This window comes from Somniosus microcephalus, unplaced genomic scaffold, assembly GCF_052327205.1.
Source record: "Somniosus microcephalus isolate GS21.2 unplaced genomic scaffold, FLI_Smic_1.0 unresolved_chr9, whole genome shotgun sequence".
Taxonomy (NCBI): Eukaryota; Metazoa; Chordata; class Chondrichthyes; order Squaliformes; family Somniosidae; genus Somniosus; species Somniosus microcephalus.
In genome coordinates, this window is record NW_028225187.1 from 5,312,752 (window position 1) to 5,334,989 (window position 22,238).

Consider the following 22,238-nt stretch of genomic DNA (forward strand, 5'->3'; position numbering starts at 1 on the left):
CACCGCCACCCAACCAACTGAATTCAGCTCGTTCACTCACTCGTCTCCACACCTGCTGCCTCTCACTTATTCAGATATGCACCACTTTTACAATTTTGTTTCTTCCATTTCTGACAATCTGCCGACCGCGCCCCCCATTGCTGTCAAACTCGCACCCACCATCTCTCCGTCGGTCCCCCGTTCGCCCTTCCAATCTTGCCGGCTCAACAGCCCCTCCCATTTGCTCCTGTGCTCCAATCCGATTAATGGAACACGAGTATCTTTTGTTCAATCTAACCTATCCAGACAGTGAATGTTACATTAAGACATGGTTAAGAGAAGATCCATTCTGTAAAAAAAAGGCTGGGTGGGATCTGGACTCTGACTTCAGGATGTGAGTCAGATGTGTTTTTCATATCATTAGTCTGAGGAAGTTGTGATTCGCTGGGCAAACTTTTCCTATTGTTCTCTCCTCTTATAATTATGATACATTTCAGGCTCAATGCGTCAGGTTTTATTTATCACACTTTACACTTTACTTACAGCAACCTCCTTCTTGCAGTAAACACAAGAATCTGCCACACAACTTTCTAATCACGTTATTCGCATCAACATAAGCTGCAAATGCTGCAAACTTGGAGCAGCCTTGGCCTTCCCCTTTCTCTCAACGCATTCCTGCAGCGCCGCCTCTCCAGCACCAGATGGTGGTCTTAGGTCTTTACACAACAAGGAATACCTTCACACAAGACGGAACACCGTTGCACAACACGAAGAACCTTTACACAACAGGAAACACATTACTCAATATCGGACATCTTTACAAAGCAGACAGCATCTCTAAACAACAGGGAAAACCTTAACACAACAGAGAACATCTTTACGCAACAGTGAACAACTTTATATAACGGGGAACATCTTTACACACAGGGAATTTCTTTACACAGCAGAAAGCACCTGCATGCAAGTCTATCTCTTCATCTCAGTCTCCGTTTCCCTGTCTGTCTACAAACCCTCTCTGTTTCTCTCGAAGTCTCGGATTTCCCTCAGTCTCTGTCTCTCCCTTGTTTTATTCGGTCTGTCTCTCTCTCTCTCTCTCTCTTGTTTATTCAGTGTATTTCTCTATCCCTCCCTTTGTGTGGCGAGAAAGACCCTTGCTAGTTTTCTGTGTGTCATTTTGTGTCTGTCCCATTGTCGGTGGAGTCATACTGAGTGTCCTTGTGAAATTACGCAGCCATGTGAGCCTGCCAACACGGGTGCTGCGGGGTCCGGGTCTCTGGGCTGTTTGACGGCCATGCTGCAGCTTTCAACACAGCCTGGAAGCTGAAATTTGTCTCGCTAACACACAGCACCGTGGGGCATCGGAAGCTAAACACCAGCCGGCATTCTGCACCAGCCGACAGCAGAGTGGCGCAGCGGAAGCGTGCTGGGCCCGTAACCGAGTGATCGATGGACCAAAACCATCCTCTGCTATTAGCATTCTTATTTGCACCAACAATAAAAACCTCTTTTGCAACACACAATCAAATCGCACTGATTTTATCACACTTTACTTACAACAACTTCCTGCTTGCAATACACAACAGGGATAAATTATTAATTAAATTTACAAAGGGTGTGTTCCAACAAAGATCTATTTGTCAGTGTTGCCCTGTGAACAGGTAGCTTCTTCTGATCTAGTGGGTTGCATCAGAAGAGAGTTTGCCGATCACGAATTTAATTTCCTTTTGTTTCCCCTTTTACTTGCAAGACCAAGCCACTTTTCAATCACCAGACACTAGTTTCAGATTCCAGAGAGCTTTGATGTGGTAGCGTGGCCGAGCGGTCTAAGGCGCTGGATCAAGATTCCAGTCTCTTCGGGGGCGAGGGTTCGAATCCCACTACTGCCTGATATTGCGGCATTCGTAAATTTCGTCGCTGGGCCAACAGCCGTAAACCGTGCAGGCACGGCGGTTTTGTTCAGTATTATGTCACATTTTCCTTCAGTTGTTATTGGCAGATAGATCTGATTGCAGAATTTCCTCTTGTGCATAATTAGCCCGAACACTACAAACACCGCCACCCAACCAACTGAATTCAGCTCGTTCACTCACTCGTCTCCACACCTGCTGCCTCTCACTTATTCAGATATGCACCACTTTTACAATTTTGTTTCTTCCATTTCTGACAATCTGCCGACCGCGCCCCCCATTGCTGTCAAACTCGCACCCACCATCTCTCCGTCGGTTCCCCGTTCGCCCTTCCAATCTTGCCGGCTCAACAGCCCCTCCCATTTGCTCCTGTGCTCCAATCCGATTAATGTAACACGAGTATCTTTTGTTCAATCTAACCTATCCAGACAGTGAATGTTACATTAAGACATGGTTAAGAGAAGATCCATTCTGTAAAAAAAAGGCTGGGTGGGATCTGGACTCTGACTTCAGGATGTGAGTCAGATGTGTTTTTCATATCATTAGTCTGAGGAAGTTGTGATTCGCTGGGCAAACTTTTCCTATTGTTCTCTCCTCTTATAATTATGATACATTTCAGGCTCAATGCGTCAGGTTTTATTTATCACACTTTACACTTTACTTACAGCAACCTCCTTCTTGCAGTAAACACAAGAATCTGCCACACAACTTTCTAATCACGTTATTCGCATCAACATAAGCTGCAAATGCTGCAAACTTGGAGCAGCCTTGGCCTTCCCCTTTCTCTCAACGCATTCCTGCAGCGCCGCCTCTCCAGCACCAGATGGTGGTCTTAGGTCTTTACACAACAAGGAATACCTTCACACAAGACGGAACACCGTTGCACAACACGAAGAACCTTTACACAACAGGAAACACATTACTCAATATCGGACATCTTTACAAAGCAGACAGCATCTCTAAACAACAGGGAAAACCTTAACACAACAGAGAACATCTTTACGCAACAGTGAACAACTTTATATAACGGGGAACATCTTTACACACAGGGAATTTCTTTACACAGCAGAAAGCACCTGCATGCAAGTCTATCTCTTCATCTCAGTCTCCGTTTCCCTGTCTGTCTACAAACCCTCTCTGTTTCTCTCGAAGTCTCGGATTTCCCTCAGTCTCTGTCTCTCCCTTGTTTTATTCGGTCTGTCTCTCTCTCTCTCTCTCTCTTGTTTATTCAGTGTATTTCTCTATCCCTCCCTTTGTGTGGCGAGAAAGACCCTTGCTAGTTTTCTGTGTGTCATTTTGTGTCTGTCCCATTGTCGGTGGAGTCATACTGAGTGTCCTTGTGAAATTACGCAGCCATGTGAGCCTGCCAACACGGGTGCTGCGGGGTCCGGGTCTCTGGGCTGTTTGACGGCCATGCTGCAGCTTTCAACACAGCCTGGAAGCTGAAATTTGTCTCGCTAACACACAGCACCGTGGGGCATCGGAAGCTAAACACCAGCCGGCATTCTGCACCAGCCGACAGCAGAGTGGCGCAGCGGAAGCGTGCTGGGCCCGTAACCGAGTGATCGATGGACCAAAACCATCCTCTGCTATTAGCATTCTTATTTGCACCAACAATAAAAACCTCTTTTGCAACACACAATCAAATCGCACTGATTTTATCACACTTTACTTACAACAACTTCCTGCTTGCAATACACAACAGGGATAAATTATTAATTAAATTTACAAAGGGTGTGTTCCAACAAAGATCCATTTGTCAGTGTTGCCCTGTGAACAGGTAGCTTCTTCTGATCTAGTGGGTTGCATCAGAAGAGAGTTTGCCGATCACGAATTTAATTTCCTTTTGTTTCCCCTTTTACTTGCAAGACCAAGCCACTTTTCAATCACCAGACACTAGTTTCAGATTCCAGAGAGCTTTGATGTGGTAGCGTGGCCGAGCAGTCTAAGGCGCTGGATCAAGATTCCAGTCTCTTCGGGGGCGAGGGTTCGAATCCCACTACTGCCTGATATTGCGGCATTCGTAAATTTCGTCGCTGGGCCAACAGCCGTAAACCGTGCAGGCACGGCGGTTTTGTTCAGTATTATGTCACATTTTCCTTCAGTTGTTATTGGCAGATAGATCTGATTGCAGAATTTCCTCTTGTGCATAATTGGCCCGAACACTACAAACACCGCCACCCAACCAACTGAATTCAGCTCGTTCACTCACTCGTCTCCACACCTGCTGCCTCTCACTTATTCAGATATGCACCACTTTTACAATTTTGTTTCTTCCATTTCTGACAATCTGCCGACCGCGCCCCCCATTGCTGTCAAACTCGCACCCACCATCTCTCCGTCGGTTCCCCGTTCGCCCTTCCAATCTTGCCGGCTCAACAGCCCCTCCCATTTGCTCCTGTGCTCCAATCCGATTAATGTAACACGAGTATCTTTTGTTCAATCTAACCTATCCAGACAGTGAATGTTACATTAAGACATGGTTAAGAGAAGATCCATTCTGTAAAAAAAAGGCTGGGTGGGATCTGGACTCTGACTTCAGGATGTGAGTCAGATGTGTTTTTCATATCATTAGTCTGAGGAAGTTGTGATTCGCTGGGCAAACTTTTCCTATTGTTCTCTCCTCTTATAATTATGATACATTTCAGGCTCAATGCGTCAGGTTTTATTTATCACACTTTACACTTTACTTACAGCAACCTCCTTCTTGCAGTAAACACAAGAATCTGCCACACAACTTTCTAATCACGTTATTCGCATCAACATAAGCTGCAAATGCTGCAAACTTGGAGCAGCCTTGGCCTTCCCCTTTCTCTCAACGCATTCCTGCAGCGCCGCCTCTCCAGCACCAGATGGTGGTCTTAGGTCTTTACACAACAAGGAATACCTTCACACAAGACGGAACACCGTTGCACAACACGAAGAACCTTTACACAACAGGAAACACATTACTCAATATCGGACATCTTTACAAAGCAGACAGCATCTCTAAACAACAGGGAAAACCTTAACACAACAGAGAACATCTTTACGCAACAGTGAACAACTTTATATAACGGGGAACATCTTTACACACAGGGAATTTCTTTACACAGCAGAAAGCACCTGCATGCAAGTCTATCTCTTCATCTCAGTCTCCGTTTCCCTGTCTGTCTACAAACCCTCTCTGTTTCTCTCGAAGTCTCGGATTTCCCTCAGTCTCTGTCTCTCCCTTGTTTTATTCGGTCTGTCTCTCTCTCTCTCTCTCTCTTGTTTATTCAGTGTATTTCTCTATCCCTCCCTTTGTGTGGCGAGAAAGACCCTTGCTAGTTTTCTGTGTGTCATTTTGTGTCTGTCCCATTGTCGGTGGAGTCATACTGAGTGTCCTTGTGAAATTACGCAGCCATGTGAGCCTGCCAACACGGGTGCTGCGGGGTCCGGGTCTCTGGGCTGTTTGACGGCCATGCTGCAGCTTTCAACACAGCCTGGAAGCTGAAATTTGTCTCGCTAACACACAGCACCGTGGGGCATCGGAAGCTAAACACCAGCCGGCATTCTGCACCAGCCGACAGCAGAGTGGCGCAGCGGAAGCGTGCTGGGCCCGTAACCGAGTGATCGATGGACCAAAACCATCCTCTGCTATTAGCATTCTTATTTGCACCAACAATAAAAACCTCTTTTGCAACACACAATCAAATCGCACTGATTTTATCACACTTTACTTACAACAACTTCCTGCTTGCAATACACAACAGGGATAAATTATTAATTAAATTTACAAAGGGTGTGTTCCAACAAAGATCCATTTGTCAGTGTTGCCCTGTGAACAGGTAGCTTCTTCTGATCTAGTGGGTTGCATCAGAAGAGAGTTTGCCGATCACGAATTTAATTTCCTTTTGTTTCCCCTTTTACTTGCAAGACCAAGCCACTTTTCAATCACCAGACACTAGTTTCAGATTCCAGAGAGCTTTGATGTGGTAGCGTGGCCGAGCAGTCTAAGGCGCTGGATCAAGATTCCAGTCTCTTCGGGGGCGAGGGTTCGAATCCCACTACTGCCTGATATTGCGGCATTCGTAAATTTCGTCGCTGGGCCAACAGCCGTAAACCGTGCAGGCACGGCGGTTTTGTTCAGTATTATGTCACATTTTCCTTCAGTTGTTATTGGCAGATAGATCTGATTGCAGAATTTCCTCTTGTGCATAATTGGCCCGAACACTACAAACACCGCCACCCAACCAACTGAATTCAGCTCGTTCACTCACTCGTCTCCACACCTGCTGCCTCTCACTTATTCAGATATGCACCACTTTTACAATTTTGTTTCTTCCATTTCTGACAATCTGCCGACCGCGCCCCCCATTGCTGTCAAACTCGCACCCACCATCTCTCCGTCGGTTCCCCGTTCGCCCTTCCAATCTTGCCGGCTCAACAGCCCCTCCCATTTGCTCCTGTGCTCCAATCCGATTAATGTAACACGAGTATCTTTTGTTCAATCTAACCTATCCAGACAGTGAATGTTACATTAAGACATGGTTAAGAGAAGATCCATTCTGTAAAAAAAAGGCTGGGTGGGATCTGGACTCTGACTTCAGGATGTGAGTCAGATGTGTTTTTCATATCATTAGTCTGAGGAAGTTGTGATTCGCTGGGCAAACTTTTCCTATTGTTCTCTCCTCTTATAATTATGATACATTTCAGGCTCAATGCGTCAGGTATTATTTATCACACTTTACACTTTACTTACAGCAACCTCCTTCTTGCAGTAAACACAAGAATCTGCCACACAACTTTCTAATCACGTTATTCGCATCAACATAAGCTGCAAATGCTGCAAACTTGGAGCAGCCTTGGCCTTCCCCTTTCTCTCAACGCATTCCTGCAGCGCCGCCTCTCCAGCACCAGATGGTGGTCTTAGGTCTTTACACAACAAGGAATACCTTCACACAAGACGGAACACCGTTGCACAACACGAAGAACCTTTACACAACAGGAAACACATTACTCAATATCGGACATCTTTACAAAGCAGACAGCATCTCTAAACAACAGGGAAAACCTTAACACAACAGAGAACATCTTTACGCAACAGTGAACAACTTTATATAACGGGGAACATCTTTACACACAGGGAATTTCTTTACACAGCAGAAAGCACCTGCATGCAAGTCTATCTCTTCATCTCAGTCTCCGTTTCCCTGTCTGTCTACAAACCCTCTCTGTTTCTCTCGAAGTCTCGGATTTCCCTCAGTCTCTGTCTCTCCCTTGTTTTATTCGGTCTGTCTCTCTCTCTCTCTCTCTTGTTTATTCAGTGTATTTCTCTATCCCTCCCTTTGTGTGGCGAGAAAGACCCTTGCTAGTTTTCTGTGTGTCATTTTGTGTCTGTCCCATTGTCGGTGGAGTCATACTGAGTGTCCTTGTGAAATTACGCAGCCATGTGAGCCTGCCAACACGGGTGCTGCGGGGTCCGGGTCTCTGGGCTGTTTGACGGCCATGCTGCAGCTTTCAACACAGCCTGGAAGCTGAAATTTGTCTCGCTAACACACAGCACCGTGGGGCATCGGAAGCTAAACACCAGCCGGCATTCTGCACCAGCCGACAGCAGAGTGGCGCAGCGGAAGCGTGCTGGGCCCGTAACCGAGTGATCGATGGACCAAAACCATCCTCTGCTATTAGCATTCTTATTTGCACCAACAATAAAAACCTCTTTTGCAACACACAATCAAATCGCACTGATTTTATCACACTTTACTTACAACAACTTCCTGCTTGCAATACACAACAGGGATAAATTATTAATTAAATTTACAAAGGGTGTGTTCCAACAAAGATCTATTTGTCAGTGTTGCCCTGTGAACAGGTAGCTTCTTCTGATCTAGTGGGTTGCATCAGAAGAGAGTTTGCCGATCACGAATTTAATTTCCTTTTGTTTCCCCTTTTACTTGCAAGACCAAGCCACTTTTCAATCACCAGACACTAGTTTCAGATTCCAGAGAGCTTTGATGTGGTAGCGTGGCCGAGCGGTCTAAGGCGCTGGATCAAGATTCCAGTCTCTTCGGGGGCGAGGGTTCGAATCCCACTACTGCCTGATATTGCGGCATTCGTAAATTTCGTCGCTGGGCCAACAGCCGTAAACCGTGCAGGCACGGCGGTTTTGTTCAGTATTATGTCACATTTTCCTTCAGTTGTTATTGGCAGATAGATCTGATTGCAGAATTTCCTCTTGTGCATAATTGGCCCGAACACTACAAACACCGCCACCCAACCAACTGAATTCAGCTCGTTCACTCACTCGTCTCCACACCTGCTGCCTCTCACTTATTCAGATATGCACCACTTTTACAATTTTGTTTCTTCCATTTCTGACAATCTGCCGACCGCGCCCCCCATTGCTGTCAAACTCGCACCCACCATCTCTCCGTCGGTTCCCCGTTCGCCCTTCCAATTTTGCCGGCTCAACAGCCCCTCCCATTTGCTCCTGTGCTCCAATCCGATTAATGTAACACGAGTATCTTTTGTTCAATCTAACCTATCCAGACAGTGAATGTTACATTAAGACATGGTTAAGAGAAGATCCATTCTGTAAAAAAAAGGCTGGGTGGGATCTGGACTCTGACTTCAGGATGTGAGTCAGATGTGTTTTTCATACCATTAGTCTGAGGAAGTTGTGATTCGCTGGGCAAACTTTTCCTATTGTTCTCTCCTCTTATAATTATGATACATTTCAGGCTCAATGCGTCAGGTTTTATTTATCACACTTTACACTTTACTTACAGCAACCTCCTTCTTGCAGTAAACACAAGAATCTGCCACACAACTTTCTAATCACGTTATTCGCACCAACATAAGCTGCAAATGCTGCAAACTTGGAGCAGCCTTGGCCTTCCCCTTTCTCTCAACGCATTCCTGCAGCGCCGCCTCTCCAGCACCAGATGGTGGTCTTAGGTCTTTACACAACAAGGAATACCTTCACACAAGACGGAACACCGTTGCACAACACGAAGAACCTTTACACAACAGGAAACACATTACTCAATATCGGACATCTTTACAAAGCAGACAGCATCTCTAAACAACAGGGAAAACCTTAACACAACAGAGAACATCTTTACGCAACAGTGAACAACTTTATATAACGGGGAACATCTTTACACAACAGGGAATTTCTTTACACAGCAGAAAGCACCTGCATGCAAGTCTATCTCTTCATCTCAGTCTCCGTTTCCCTGTCTGTCTACAAACCCTCTCTGTTTCTCTCGAAGTCTCGGATTTCCCTCAGTCTCTGTCTCTCCCTTGTTTTATTCGGTCTGTCTCTCTCTCTCTCTCTCTCTTGTTTATTCAGTGTATTTCTCTATCCCTCCCTTTGTGTGGCGAGAAAGACCCTTGCTAGTTTTCTGTGTGTCATTTTGTGTCTGTCCCATTGTCGGTGGAGTCATACTGAGTGTCCTTGTGAAATTACGCAGCCATGTGAGCCTGCCAACACGGGTGCTGCGGGGTCCGGGTCTCTGGGCTGTTTGACGGCCATGCTGCAGCTTTCAACACAGCCTGGAAGCTGAAATTTGTCTCGCTAACACACAGCACCGTGGGGCATCGGAAGCTAAACACCAGCCGGCATTCTGCACCAGCCGACAGCAGAGTGGCGCAGCGGAAGCGTGCTGGGCCCGTAACCGAGTGATCGATGGACCAAAACCATCCTCTGCTATTAGCATTCTTATTTGCACCAACAATAAAAACCTCTTTTGCAACACACAATCAAATCGCACTGATTTTATCACACTTTACTTACAACAACTTCCTGCTTGCAATACACAATAGGGATAAATTATTAATTAAATTTACAAAGGGTGTGTTCCAACAAAGATCTATTTGTCAGTGTTGCCCTGTGAACAGGTAGCTTCTTCTGATCTAGTGGGTTGCATCAGAAGAGAGTTTGCCGATCACGAATTTAATTTCCTTTTGTTTCCCCTTTTACTTGCAAGACCAAGCCACTTTTCAATCACCAGACACTAGTTTCAGATTCCAGAGAGCTTTGATGTGGTAGCGTGGCCGAGCGGTCTAAGGCGCTGGATCAAGATTCCAGTCTCTTCGGGGGCGAGGGTTCGAATCCCACTACTTCCTGATATTGCGGCATTCGTAAATTTCGTCGCTTGGCCAACAGCCGTAAACCGTGCAGGCACGGCGGTTTTGTTCAGTATTTTGTCACATTTTCCTTCAGTTGTTATTGGCAGATAGATCTGATTGCAGAATTTCCTCTTGTGAATAATTGGCCTGAACACCGTCCCGAACACGACAAACACCGTCTCCCAACCAACTGAATTCAGTTCGTTCACTCACTCGTCTCCACACCTGCTGCCTCTCACTTATTCAGATATGCACCACTTTTACAATTTTGTTTCTTCCATTTCTTACAATCTACCGACCGCGCCCCCCATTGCTGTCAAACTCGCACCCACCATCTCTCCGTCGTTTCCCCGTTCGCCCTTCCAATCTTGCCGGCTCAACAGCCCCTCCCATTTGCTCCTGTGCTCCAATCCGATTAATGTAACACGAGTATCTTTTGTACAATCTAACCTATCCAGACAGTGAAAGTTACATTAAGACATGGTTAAGAGAAGATCCATTCTGTAAAAAAAAGGCTGGGTGGGATCTGGACTCTGACTTCAGGATGTGAGTCAGATGTGTTTTTCATATCATTAGTCTGAGGAAGTTGTGATTCGCTGGGCAAACTTTTCCTATTGTTCTCTCCTCTTATAATTATGATACATTTCAGGCTCAATGCGTCAGGTTTTTTTTATCACACTTTACACTTTACTTACAGCAACTTCCTTCTTGCAGTAAACACAAGAATCTGCCACACAACTTTCTAATCACCTTATTCGCACCAACATAAGCTGCAAATGCTGCAAACTTGGAGCAGCCTTGGCCTTCCCCTTTCTCTCAACGCATTCCTGCAGCGCCGCCTCTCCAGCACCAGATGGTGTTCTTAGGCCTTTACACAGCAAGGAATACCTTCACACAAGACGGAACACCGTTGCACAACACGGAGAACCTTTACACAACAGGAAACACATTACTCAATATCGGGCATCTTTACAAAGCAGACAGCATCTCTAAACAACAGGGAAAACCTTTACACAACAGAGAACATCTTTACGCAACAGTGAACAACTTTATATAACGGGGAACATCTTTACACAACAGGGAATTTCTTTACACAGCAGAAAGCACCTGCATGCAAGTCTATCTCTTCATCTCAGTCTCCGTTTCCCTGTCTGTCTACAAACCCTCTCTGTTTCTCTCGAAGTCTCGGATTTCCCTCAGTCTCTGTCTCTCCCTTGTGTTATTCGGTCTGTCTCTCTCTCTCTCTCTCTCTTGTTTATTCAGTGTTTTTCTCTATCCCTCCCTTTGTGTGGCGAGAAAGACCCTTGCTAGTTTTCTGTGTGTCATTTTGTGTCTGTCCCATTGTCGGTGGAGTAATACTGAGTGTCCTTGTGAAATTACGCAGCCATGTGAGCCTGCCAACACGGGTGCTGCGGAGTCCGGGTCTCTGGGCTGTTTGACGGCCATGCTGCAGCTTTCAACACAGCCTGGAAGCTGAAATTTGTCTCGCTAACACACAGCACCGTTGGGCATCGGAAGCTAAACACCAGCCTGCATTCTGCACCAGCCGACAGCAGAGTGGCGCAGCGGAAGCGTGCTGGGCCCGTAATCGAGTGATCGATGGACCATAAACCATCCTCTGCTATTAGCATTCTTATTTACACCAACAATAAAAACCTCTTTTGCTACACACAATCAAATCGCACTGATTTTATCACACTTTACTTACAACAACTTCCTGCTTGCAATGCACAACAGGGATAAATTATTAATTAAATTTACAAAGGGTGTGTTCCAACAAAGATCTATTTGTCAGTGTTGCCCTGTGAACAGGTAGCTTCTTCTGATCTAGTGGGTTGCATCAGAAGAGAGTTTGCCGATCACGAATTTAATTTCCTTTTGTTTCCCCTTTTACTTACAAGACCAAGCCACTTTTCAATCACCAGTCACTAGTTTCAGATTCCAGATATATTCGATGTGGTAGCGTGGCCGAGCGGTCTAAGGCGCTGGATCAAGATTCCAGTCTTTTCGGGGGCGAGGGTTCGAATCCCACTCCTGCCTGATATTGCGGCATTCGTAAATTTCGTCGCTGGGCCAACAGCCGTAAACCGTGCAGGCACGGCGGTTTTGTTCAGTATTTTGTCACATTTTCCTTCAGTTGTTATTGGCAGATAGATTTGATTGCAGAATTTCCTCTTGTGAATAATTGGCCTGAACACCGTCCCGAACACTACAAACACCGCCACCCAAACAACTGAATTCAGCTCGTTCACTCACTCGTCTCCACACCTGCTGCCTCTCACTTATTCAGATATGCACCACTTTTACAATTTTGTTTCTTCCATTTCTTACAATCTACCGACCGCGCCCCCCATTGCTGTCAAACTCGCACCCACCATCTCTCCGTCGTTTCACCGTTCGCCCTTCCAATCTTGCCGGCTCAACAGCCCCTCCCATTTGCTCCTGTGCTGCAATCCGATTAATGTAACACGAGTATCTTTTGTTCAATCTAACCTATCCAGACAGTGAAAGTTACATTAAGACATGGTTAAGAGAGGATCCATTCTGTAAAAAAAAGGCTGGGTGGGATCTGGACTCTGACTTCAGGATGTGAGTCAGATGTGTTTTTCATATCATTAGTCTGAGGAAGTTGTGATTCGCTGGGCAAACTTTTCCTATTGTTCTCTCCTCTTATAATTATGATACATTTCAGGCTCAATGCGTCAGGTTTTATTTATCACACTTTACACTTTACTTACAGCAACTTCCTTCTTGCAGTAAACACAAGAATCTGCCACACAACTTTCTAATCACCTTATTCGCACCAACATAAGCTGCAAATGCTGCAAACTTGGAGCAGCCTTGGCCTTCCCCTTTCTCTCAACGCATTCCTGCAGCGCCGCCTCTCCAGCACCAGATGGTGTTCTTAGGCCTTTACACAACAAGGGATACCTTCACACAAGACGGAACACCGTTGCACAACACGGAGAACCATTACACAACAGGAAACACATTACTCAATATCGGACATCTTTACAAAGCAGACAGCATCTCTAAACAACAGGGAAAACCTTTACACAACAGAGAACATCTTTACGCAACAGTGAACAACTTTATATAACGGGGAACATCTTTACACAACAGGGAATTTCTTTACACAGCAGAAAGCACCTGCATGCAAGTCTATCTCTTCATCTCAGTCTCCGTTTCCCTGTCTGTCTACAAACCCTCTCTGTTTCTCTCGAAGTCTCGGATTTCCCTCAGTCTCTGTCTCTCCATTGTGTTATTCGGTCTGTCTCTCTCTCTCTCTCTCTCTTGTTTATTCAGTGTTTTTCTCTATCCCTCCCTTTGTGTGGCGAGAAAGACCCTTGCTAGTTTTCTGTGTGTCATTTTGTGTCTGTCCCATTGTCGGTGGAGTAATACTGAGTGTCCTTGTGAAATTACGCAGCCATGTGAGCCTGCCAACACGGGTGCTGCGGAGTCCGGGTCTCTGGGCTGTTTGACGGCCATGCTGCAGCTTTCAACACAGCCTGGAAGCTGAAATTTGTCTCGCTAACACACAGCACCGTGGGGCATCGGAAGCTAAACACCAGCCGGCATTCTGCACCATCCGACAGCAGAGTGGCGCAGCGGAAGCGTGCTGGGCCCGTAATCGAGTGATCGATGGACCATAAACCATCCTCTGCTATTAGCATTCTTATTTACACCAACAATAAAAACCTCTTTTGCTACACACAATCAAATCGCACTGATTTTATCACACTTTACTTACAACAACTTCCTGCTTGCAATGCACAACAGGGATAAATTATTAATTAAATTTACAAAGGGTGTGTTCCAACAAAGATCTATTTGTCAGTGTTGCCCTGTGAACAGGTAGCTTCTTCTGATCTAGTGGGTTGCATCAGAAGAGAGTTTGCCGATCACGAATTTAATTTCCTTTTGTTTCCCTTTTTACTTCCAAGACCAAGCCACTTTTCAATCACCAGTCACTAGTTTCAGATTCCAGACAGCTTTGAGGTGGTAGCGTGGCCGAGCGGTCTAAGGCGCTGGATCAAAATTCCAATTTCTTCGGGGGCGAGGGTTCGAATCCCACTACTGCCTGATATTGCGGCATTCGTAAATTTCGTCGCTGGGCCAACAGCCGTAAACCGTGCAGGCACGGCGGTTTTGTTCAGTATTATGTCACATTTTCCTTCAGTTGTTATTGGCAGATAGATCTGATTGCAGAATTTCCTCTTGTGCATAATTGGCCTGAACACCGTCCCGAACACGACAAACACCGCCACCCAACCAACTGAATTCAGCTCGTTCACTCACTCGTCTCCACACCTGCTGCCTCTCACTTATTCAGATATGCACCACTTTTACAATTTTGTTTCTTCCATTTCTTACAATCTACCGACCGCGCCCCCCATTGCTGTCAAACTCGCACCCACCATCTCTCCGTCGTTTCCCCGTTCGCCCTTCCAATCTTGCCGGCTCAACAGCCCCTCCCATTTGCTCCTGTGCTCCAATCCGATTAATGTAACACGAGTATCTTTTGTTCAATCTAACCTATCCAGACAGTGAAAGTTACATTAAGACATGGTTAAGAGAAGATCCATTCTGTAAAAAAAAGGCTGGGTGGGATCTGGACTCTGACTTCAGGATGTGAGTCAGATGTGTTTTTCATATCATTAGTCTGAGGAAGTTGTGATTCGCTGGGCAAACTTTTCCTATTGTTCTCTCCTCTTATAATTATGATACATTTCAGGCTCAATGCGTCAGGTTTTATTTATCACACTTTACACTTTACTTACAGCAACTTCCTTCTTGCAGTAAACACAAGAATCTGCCACACAACTTTCTAATCACGTTATTCGCACCAACATCAGCTGCAAATGCTGCAAACTTGGAGCAGCCTTTCTCTCAACGCATTCCTGCAGCGCCGCCTCTCCAGCACCAGATGGTGGTCTTAGGCCTTTACACAACAAGGAATACCTTCACACAAGACGGAACACCGTTGCACAACACGGAGAACCTTTACACAACAGGAAACACATTACTCAATATCGGACATCTTTACAAAGCAGACAGCATCTCTAAACAACAGGGAAAACCTTTACACAACAGGGAACATCTTTACGCAACAGTGAACAACTTTATATAACGGGGAACATCTTTACACAACAGGGAATTTCTTTACACAGCAGAAAGCACCTGCATGCAAGTCTATCTCTTCATCTCAGTCTCTGTTTCCCTGTCTGTCTACGAACCCTCTCTGTTTCTCTCGAAGTCTCGGATTTCCCTCAGTCTCTGTCTCTCCCTTGTGTTATTCGGTCTGTCTCTCTCGCTCTCTCTCTCTTGTTTATTCAGTGTATTTCTCTATCCCTCCCTTTGTGTGGCGAGAAAGACCCTTGCTAGTTTTCTGTGTGTCATTTTGTGTCTGTCCCATTGTCGGTGGAGTAATACTGAGTGTCCTTGTGAAATTACGCAGCCGTGTGAGCCTGCCAACACGGATGCTGCGGGGTCCGGGTCTCTGAGCTGTTTGACGGCCATGCTGCAGCTTTCAACACAGCCTGGATGCTGAAATTTGTCTCGCTAACACACAGCACCGTGGGACATCGGAAGCTAAACACCAGCCAGCATTCTGCGCCAGCCGACAGCAGAGTGGCGCAGCGGAAGCGTGCTGGGCCCGTAACCCAGATGATCGATGGATCAAAACCATCCTCTGCTATTAGCATTCTTATTTACACCAACAATAAAAACCTCTTTTGCTACACACAATCAAATCGCACTGATTTTATCACACTTTACTTACAACAACTTTCTGCTTGCAATACACAACAGGGATAAATTATTAATTAAATTTACAAAGGGTGTGTTCCAACAAAGATCTATTTGTCAGTGTTGCCCTGTGAACAGGTAGCTTCTTCTGATCTAGTGGGTTGCATCAGAAGAGAGTTTGCCGATCACGAATTTAATTTCCTTTTGTTTCCCCTTTTACTTACAAGACCAAGCCACTTTTCAATCACCAGTCACTAGTTTCAGATTCCAGATATATTCGATGAGGTAGCGTGGCCGAGCGGTCTAAGGCGCTGGATCAAAATTCCAATCTCTTCGGGGGGCGAGGGTTCGAATCCCACTACTGCCTGATATTGCGGCATTCGTAAATTTCGTCGCTTGGCCAACAGCCGTAAACCGTGCAGGCACGGCGGTTTTGTTCAGTATTTTGTCACATTTTCCTTCAGTTGTTATTGGCAGATAGATCTGATTGCAGAATTTCCTCTTGTGCATAATTGGCCTGAACACCGTCCCGAACACGACAAACACCGCCACCCAACCAACTGAATTCAGCTCGTTCACTCACTCGTCTCCACACCTGCTGCCTCTCACTTATTCAGATATGCACCACTTTTACAATTTTGTTTCTTCCATTTCTTACAATCTACCGACCGCGCCCCCCATTGCTGTCAAACTCGAACCCACCATCTCTCCGTCGTTTCCCCGTTCGCCCTTCCAATCTTGCCGGCTCAACAGCCCCTCCCATTTGCTCCTGTGCTCCAATCCGATTAATGTAACACGAGTATCTTTTGTTCAATCTAACCTATCCAGACAGTGAAAGTTACATTAAGACATGGTTAAGAGAAGATCCATTCTGTAAAAAAAAGGCTGGGTGGGATCTGGACTCTGACTTCAGGATGTGAGTCAGATGTGTTTTTCATATCATTAGTCTGAGGAAGTTGTGATTCGCTGGGCAAACTTTTCCTATTGTTCTCTCCTCTTATAATTATGATACATTTCAGGCTCAATGCGTCAGGTTTTATTTATCACACTTTACACTTTACTTACAGCAACTTCCTTCTTGCAGTAAACACAAGAATCTGCCACACAACTTTCTAATCACGTTATTCGCACCAACATCAGCTGCAAATGCTGCAAACTTGGAGCAGCCTTTCTCTCAACGCATTCCTGCAGCGCCGCCTCTCCAGCACCAGATGGTGGTCTTAGGCCTTTACACAACAAGGAATACCTTCACACAAGACGGAACACCGTTGCACAACACGGAGAACCTTTACACAACAGGAAACACATTACTCAATATCGGACATCTTTACAAAGCAGACAGCATCTCTAAACAACAGGGAAAACCTTTACACAACAGAGAACATCTTTACGCAACAGTGAACAACTTTATATAACGGGGAACATCTTTACACAACAGGGAATTTCTTTACACAGCAGAAAGCACCTGCATGCAAGTCTATCTCTTCATCTCAGTCTCTGTTTCCCTGTCTGTCTACGAACCCTCTCTGTTTCTCTCGAAGTCTCGGATTTCCCTCAGTCTCTGTCTCTCCCTTGTCTTATTCGGTCTGTCTCTCTCGCTCTCTCTCTCTTGTTTATTCAGTGTATTTCTCTATCCCTCCCTTTGTGTGGCGAGAAAGACCCTTGCTAGTTTTCTGTGTGTCATTTTGTGTCTGTCCCATTGTCGGTGGAGTAATACTGAGTGTCCTTGTGAAATTACGCAGCCGTGTGAGCCTGCCAACACGGATGCTGCGGGGTCCGGGTCTCTGAGCTGTTTGACGGCCATGCTGCAGCTTTCAACACAGCCTGGATGCTGAAATTTGTCTCGCTAACACACAGCACCGTGGGACATCGGAAGCTAAACACCAGCCAGCATTCTGCGCCAGCCGACAGCAGAGTGGCGCAGCGGAAGCGTGCTGGGCCCGTAACCCAGATGATCGATGGATCAAAACCATCCTCTGCTATTAGCATTCTTATTTACACCAACAATAAAAACCTCTTTTGCTACACACAATCAAATCGCACTGATTTTATCACACTTTACTTACAACAACTTTCTGCTTGCAATACACAACAGGGATAAATTATTAATTAAATTTACAAAGGGTGTGTTCCAACAAAGATCTATTTGTCAGTGTTGCCCTGTGAACAGGTAGCTTCTTCTGATCTAGTGGGTTGCATCAGAAGAGAGTTTGCCGATCACGAATTTAATTTCCTTTTGTTTCCCCTTTTACTTACAAGACCAAGCCACTTTTCAATCACCAGTCACTAGTTTCAGATTCCAGATATATTCGATGAGGTAGCGTGGCCGAGCGGTCTAAGGCGCTGGATCAAAATTCCAATCTCTTCGGGGGGCGAGGGTTCGAATCCCACTACTGCCTGATATTGCGGCATTCGTAAATTTCGTCGCTTGGCCAACAGCCGTAAACCGTGCAGGCACGGCGGTTTTGTTCAGTATTTTGTCACATTTTCCTTCAGTTGTTATTGGCAGATAGATCTGATTGCAGAATTTCCTCTTGTGCATAATTGGCCTGAACACCGTCCCGAACACGACAAACACCGCCACCCAACCAACTGAATTCAGCTCGTTCACTCACTCGTCTCCACACCTGCTGCCTCTCACTTATTCAGATATGCACCACTTTTACAATTTTGTTTCTTCCATTTCTTACAATCTACCGACCGCGCCCCCCATTGCTGTCAAACTCGAACCCACCATCTCTCCGTCGTTTCCCCGTTCGCCCTTCCAATCTTGCCGGCTCAACAGCCCCTCCCATTTGCTCCTGTGCTCCAATCCGATTAATGTAACACGAGTATCTTTTGTTCAATCTAACCTATCCAGACAGTGAAAGTTACATTAAGACATGGTTAAGAGAAGATCCATTCTGTAAAAAAAAGGCTGGGTGGGATCTGGACTCTGACTTCAGGATGTGAGTCAGATGTGTTTTTCATATCATTAGTCTGAGGAAGTTGTGATTCGCTGGGCAAACTTTTCCTATTGTTCTCTCCTCTTATAATTATGATACATTTCAGGCTCAATGCGTCAGGTTTTATTTATCACACTTTACACTTTACTTACAGCAACTTCCTTCTTGCAGTAAACACAAGAATCTGCCACACAACTTTCTAATCACGTTATTCGCACCAACATAAGCTGCAAATGCTGCAAACTTGGAGCAGCCTTGGCCTTCCCCTTTCTCTCAACGCATTCCTGCAGCGCCGCCTCTCCAGCACCAGATGGTGGTCTTCGGCCTTTACACAACAAGGAATACCTTCACACAAGACGGAACACCGTTGCACAACACGGAGAACCTTTACACAACAGGAAACACATTACTCAATATCGGACATCTTTACAAAGCAGACAACATCTCTAAACAACAGGGAAAACCTTTACACAACAGAGAACATCTTTACGCAACAGTGAACAACTTTATATAACGGGGAACATCTTTACACAACAGGGAATTTCTTTACACAGCAGAAAGCACCTTCATGCAAGTCTATCTCCGCATCTCAGTCTCCGTTTCCCTGTCTGTCTACAAACCCTCTCTGTTTCTCCCGAAGTCCCGGATTTCCCTCAGTCTCTGTCTCTCCCTTGTGTTATTCGGTCTGTCTCTCTCTCTCTGTCTCTCTTGTTTATTCAGTGTATTTCTCTATCCCTCCCTTTGTGTGGCGAGAAAGACCCTTGCTAGTTTTCTGTGTGTCATTTTGTGTCTGTCCCATTGTCGGTGGAGTAATACTGAGTGTCCTTGTGAAATTACGCAGCCATGTGAGCCTGCCAACACGGGTGCTGCGGGGTCCGGGTCTCTGGGCTGTTTGACGGCCGTGCTGTAGCTTTCAACACAGCCTGGATGCTGAAATTTGTCTCGCTAACACACAGCACCGTGGGGCATCGGAAGCTAAACACCAGCCGGCATTTTGCACCAGCCGACAGCAGAGTGGCGCAGCGGAAGCGTGCTGGGCCCGTAACCCAGAGATCGATGGATCAAAACCATCCTCTGCTATTAACATTCTTATTTACACCAACAATAAAAACCTCTTTTGCTACACACAATCAAATCGCACTGATTTTATCACACTTTACTTCCAACTACTTCCTGCTTGCAATACACAACAGGGATAAATTATTAATTAAATTTACAAAGGGTGTGTTCCAACAAAGATCTATTTGTCAGTGTTGCCCTGTGAACAGGTAGCTTCTTCTGATCTAGTGGGTTGCATCAGAAGAGAGTTTGCCGATCACGAATTTAATTTCCTTTTGTTTCCCTTTTTACTTCCAAGACCAAGCCACTTTTCAATCACCAGTCACTAGTTTCAGATTCCAGACAGCTTTGATGTGGTAGCGTGGCCGAGCGGTCTAAGGCGCTGGATCAAAATTCCAATTTCTTCGGGGGCGAGGGTTCGAATCCCACTACTGCCTGATATTGCGGCATTCGTAAATTTCGTCGCTGGGCCAACAGCCGTAAACCGTGCAGGCACGGCGGTTTTGTTCAGTATTTTGTCACATTTTCCTTCAGTTGTTATTGGCAGATAGATCTGATTGCAGAATTTCCTCTTGTGCATAATTGGCCTGAACACCGTCCCGAACACGACAAACACCGCCACCCAACCAACTGAATTCAGCTCGTTCACTCACTCGTCTCCACACCTGCTGCCTCTCACTTATTCAGATATGCACCACTTTTACAATTTTGTTTCTTCCATTTCTTACAATCTACCGACCGCGCCCCCCATTGCTGTCAAACTCGAACCCACCATCTCTCCGTCGTTTCCCCGTTCGCCCTTCCAATCTTGCCGGCTCAACAGCCCCTCCCATTTGCTCCTGTGCTCCAATCCGATTAATGTAACACGAGTATCTTTTGTTCAATCTAACCTATCCAGAGAGTGAAAGTTACATTAAGACATGGTTAAGAGAAGATCCATTCTGTAAAAAAAAGGCTGGGTGGGATCTGGACTCTGACTTCAGGATGTGAGTCAGATGTGTTTTTCATATCATTAGTCTGAGGAAGTTGTGATTCGCTGGGCAAACTTTTCCTATTGTTCTCTCCTCTTATAATTATGATACATTTCAGGCTCAATGCGTCAGGTTTTATTTATCACACTTTACACTTTACTTACAGCAACTTCCTTCTTGCAGTAAACACAAGAATCTGCCACACAACTTTCTAATCACGTTATTCGCACCAACATAAGCTGCAAATGCTGCAAACTTGGAGCAGCCTTGGCCTTCCCCTTTCTCTCAACGCATTCCTGCAGCGCCGCCTCTCCAGCACCAGATGGTGGTCTTCGGCCTTTACACAACAAGGGATACCTTCACACAAGACGGAACACCGTTGCACAACACGGAGAACCTTTACACAACAGGAAACACATTACTCAATATCGGACATCTTTACAAAGCAGACAACATCTCTAAACAACAGGGAAAACCTTTACACAACAGAGAACATCTTTACGCAACAGTGAACAACTTTATATAACGGGGAACATCTTTACACAACAGGGAATTTCTTTACACAGCAGAAAGCACCTTCATGCAAGTCTATCTCCGCATCTCAGTCTCCGTTTCCCTGTCTGTCTACAAACCCTCTCTGTTTCTCCCGAAGTCCCGGATTTCCCTCAGTCTCTGTCTCTCCCTTGTGTTATTCGGTCTGTCTCTCTCTCTCTGTCTCTCTTGTTTATTCAGTGTATTTCTCTATCCCTCCCTTTGTGTGGCGAGAAAGACCCTTGCTAGTTTTCTGTGTGTCATTTTGTGTCTGTCCCATTGTCGGTGGAGTAATACTGAGTGTCCTTGTGAAATTAAGCAGCCGTGTGAGCCTGCCAACACGGGTGCTGCGGGGTCCGGGTCTCTGGGCTGTTTGACGGCCGTGCTGTAGCTTTCAACACAGCCTGGATGCTGAAATTTGTCTCGCTAACACACAGCACCGTGGGGCATCGGAAGCTAAACACCAGCCGGCATTTTGCACCAGCCGACAGCAGAGTGGCGCAGCGGAAGCGTGCTGGGCCCGTAACCCAGAGATCGATGGATCAAAACCATCCTCTGCTATTAACATTCTTATTTACACCAACAATAAAAACCTCTTTTGCTACACACAATCAAATCGCACTGATTTTATCACACTTTACTTCCAACTACTTCCTGCTTGCAATACACAACAGGGATAAATTATTAATTAAATTTACAAAGGGTGTGTTCCAACAAAGATCTATTTGTCAGTGTTGCCCTGTGAACAGGTAGCTTCTTCTGATCTAGTGGGTTGCATCAGAAGAGAGTTTGCCGATCACGAATTTAATTTCCTTTTGTTTCCCTTTTTACTTCCAAGACCAAGCCACTTTTCAATCACCAGTCACTAGTTTCAGATTCCAGACAGCTTTCATGTGGTAGCGTGGCCGAGCGGTCTAAGGCGCTGGATCAAAATTCCAATTTCTTCGGGGGCGAGGGTTCGAATCCCACTACTGCCTGATATTGCGGCATTCGTAAATTTC

The 22,238-nt window shown here is 45.7% G+C and overlaps 2 non-coding genes across 2 annotated transcripts; both read left to right on the forward strand.

The window, feature by feature from the left end:
- The first annotated feature begins 19,684 nt into the window (after window positions 1-19,684).
- trnat-cgu (transfer RNA threonine (anticodon CGU)) lies at window positions 19,685-19,756 on the forward strand. The gene has a single exon. It is a non-coding gene; the product is annotated as a tRNA-Thr (tRNA).
- Window positions 19,757-21,726: 1,970 nt separating this feature from the next.
- On the forward strand, window positions 21,727-21,798 carry trnat-cgu (transfer RNA threonine (anticodon CGU)). Its single transcript has one exon. It is a non-coding gene; the product is annotated as a tRNA-Thr (tRNA).
- Window positions 21,799-22,238: the final 440 nt, after the last annotated feature.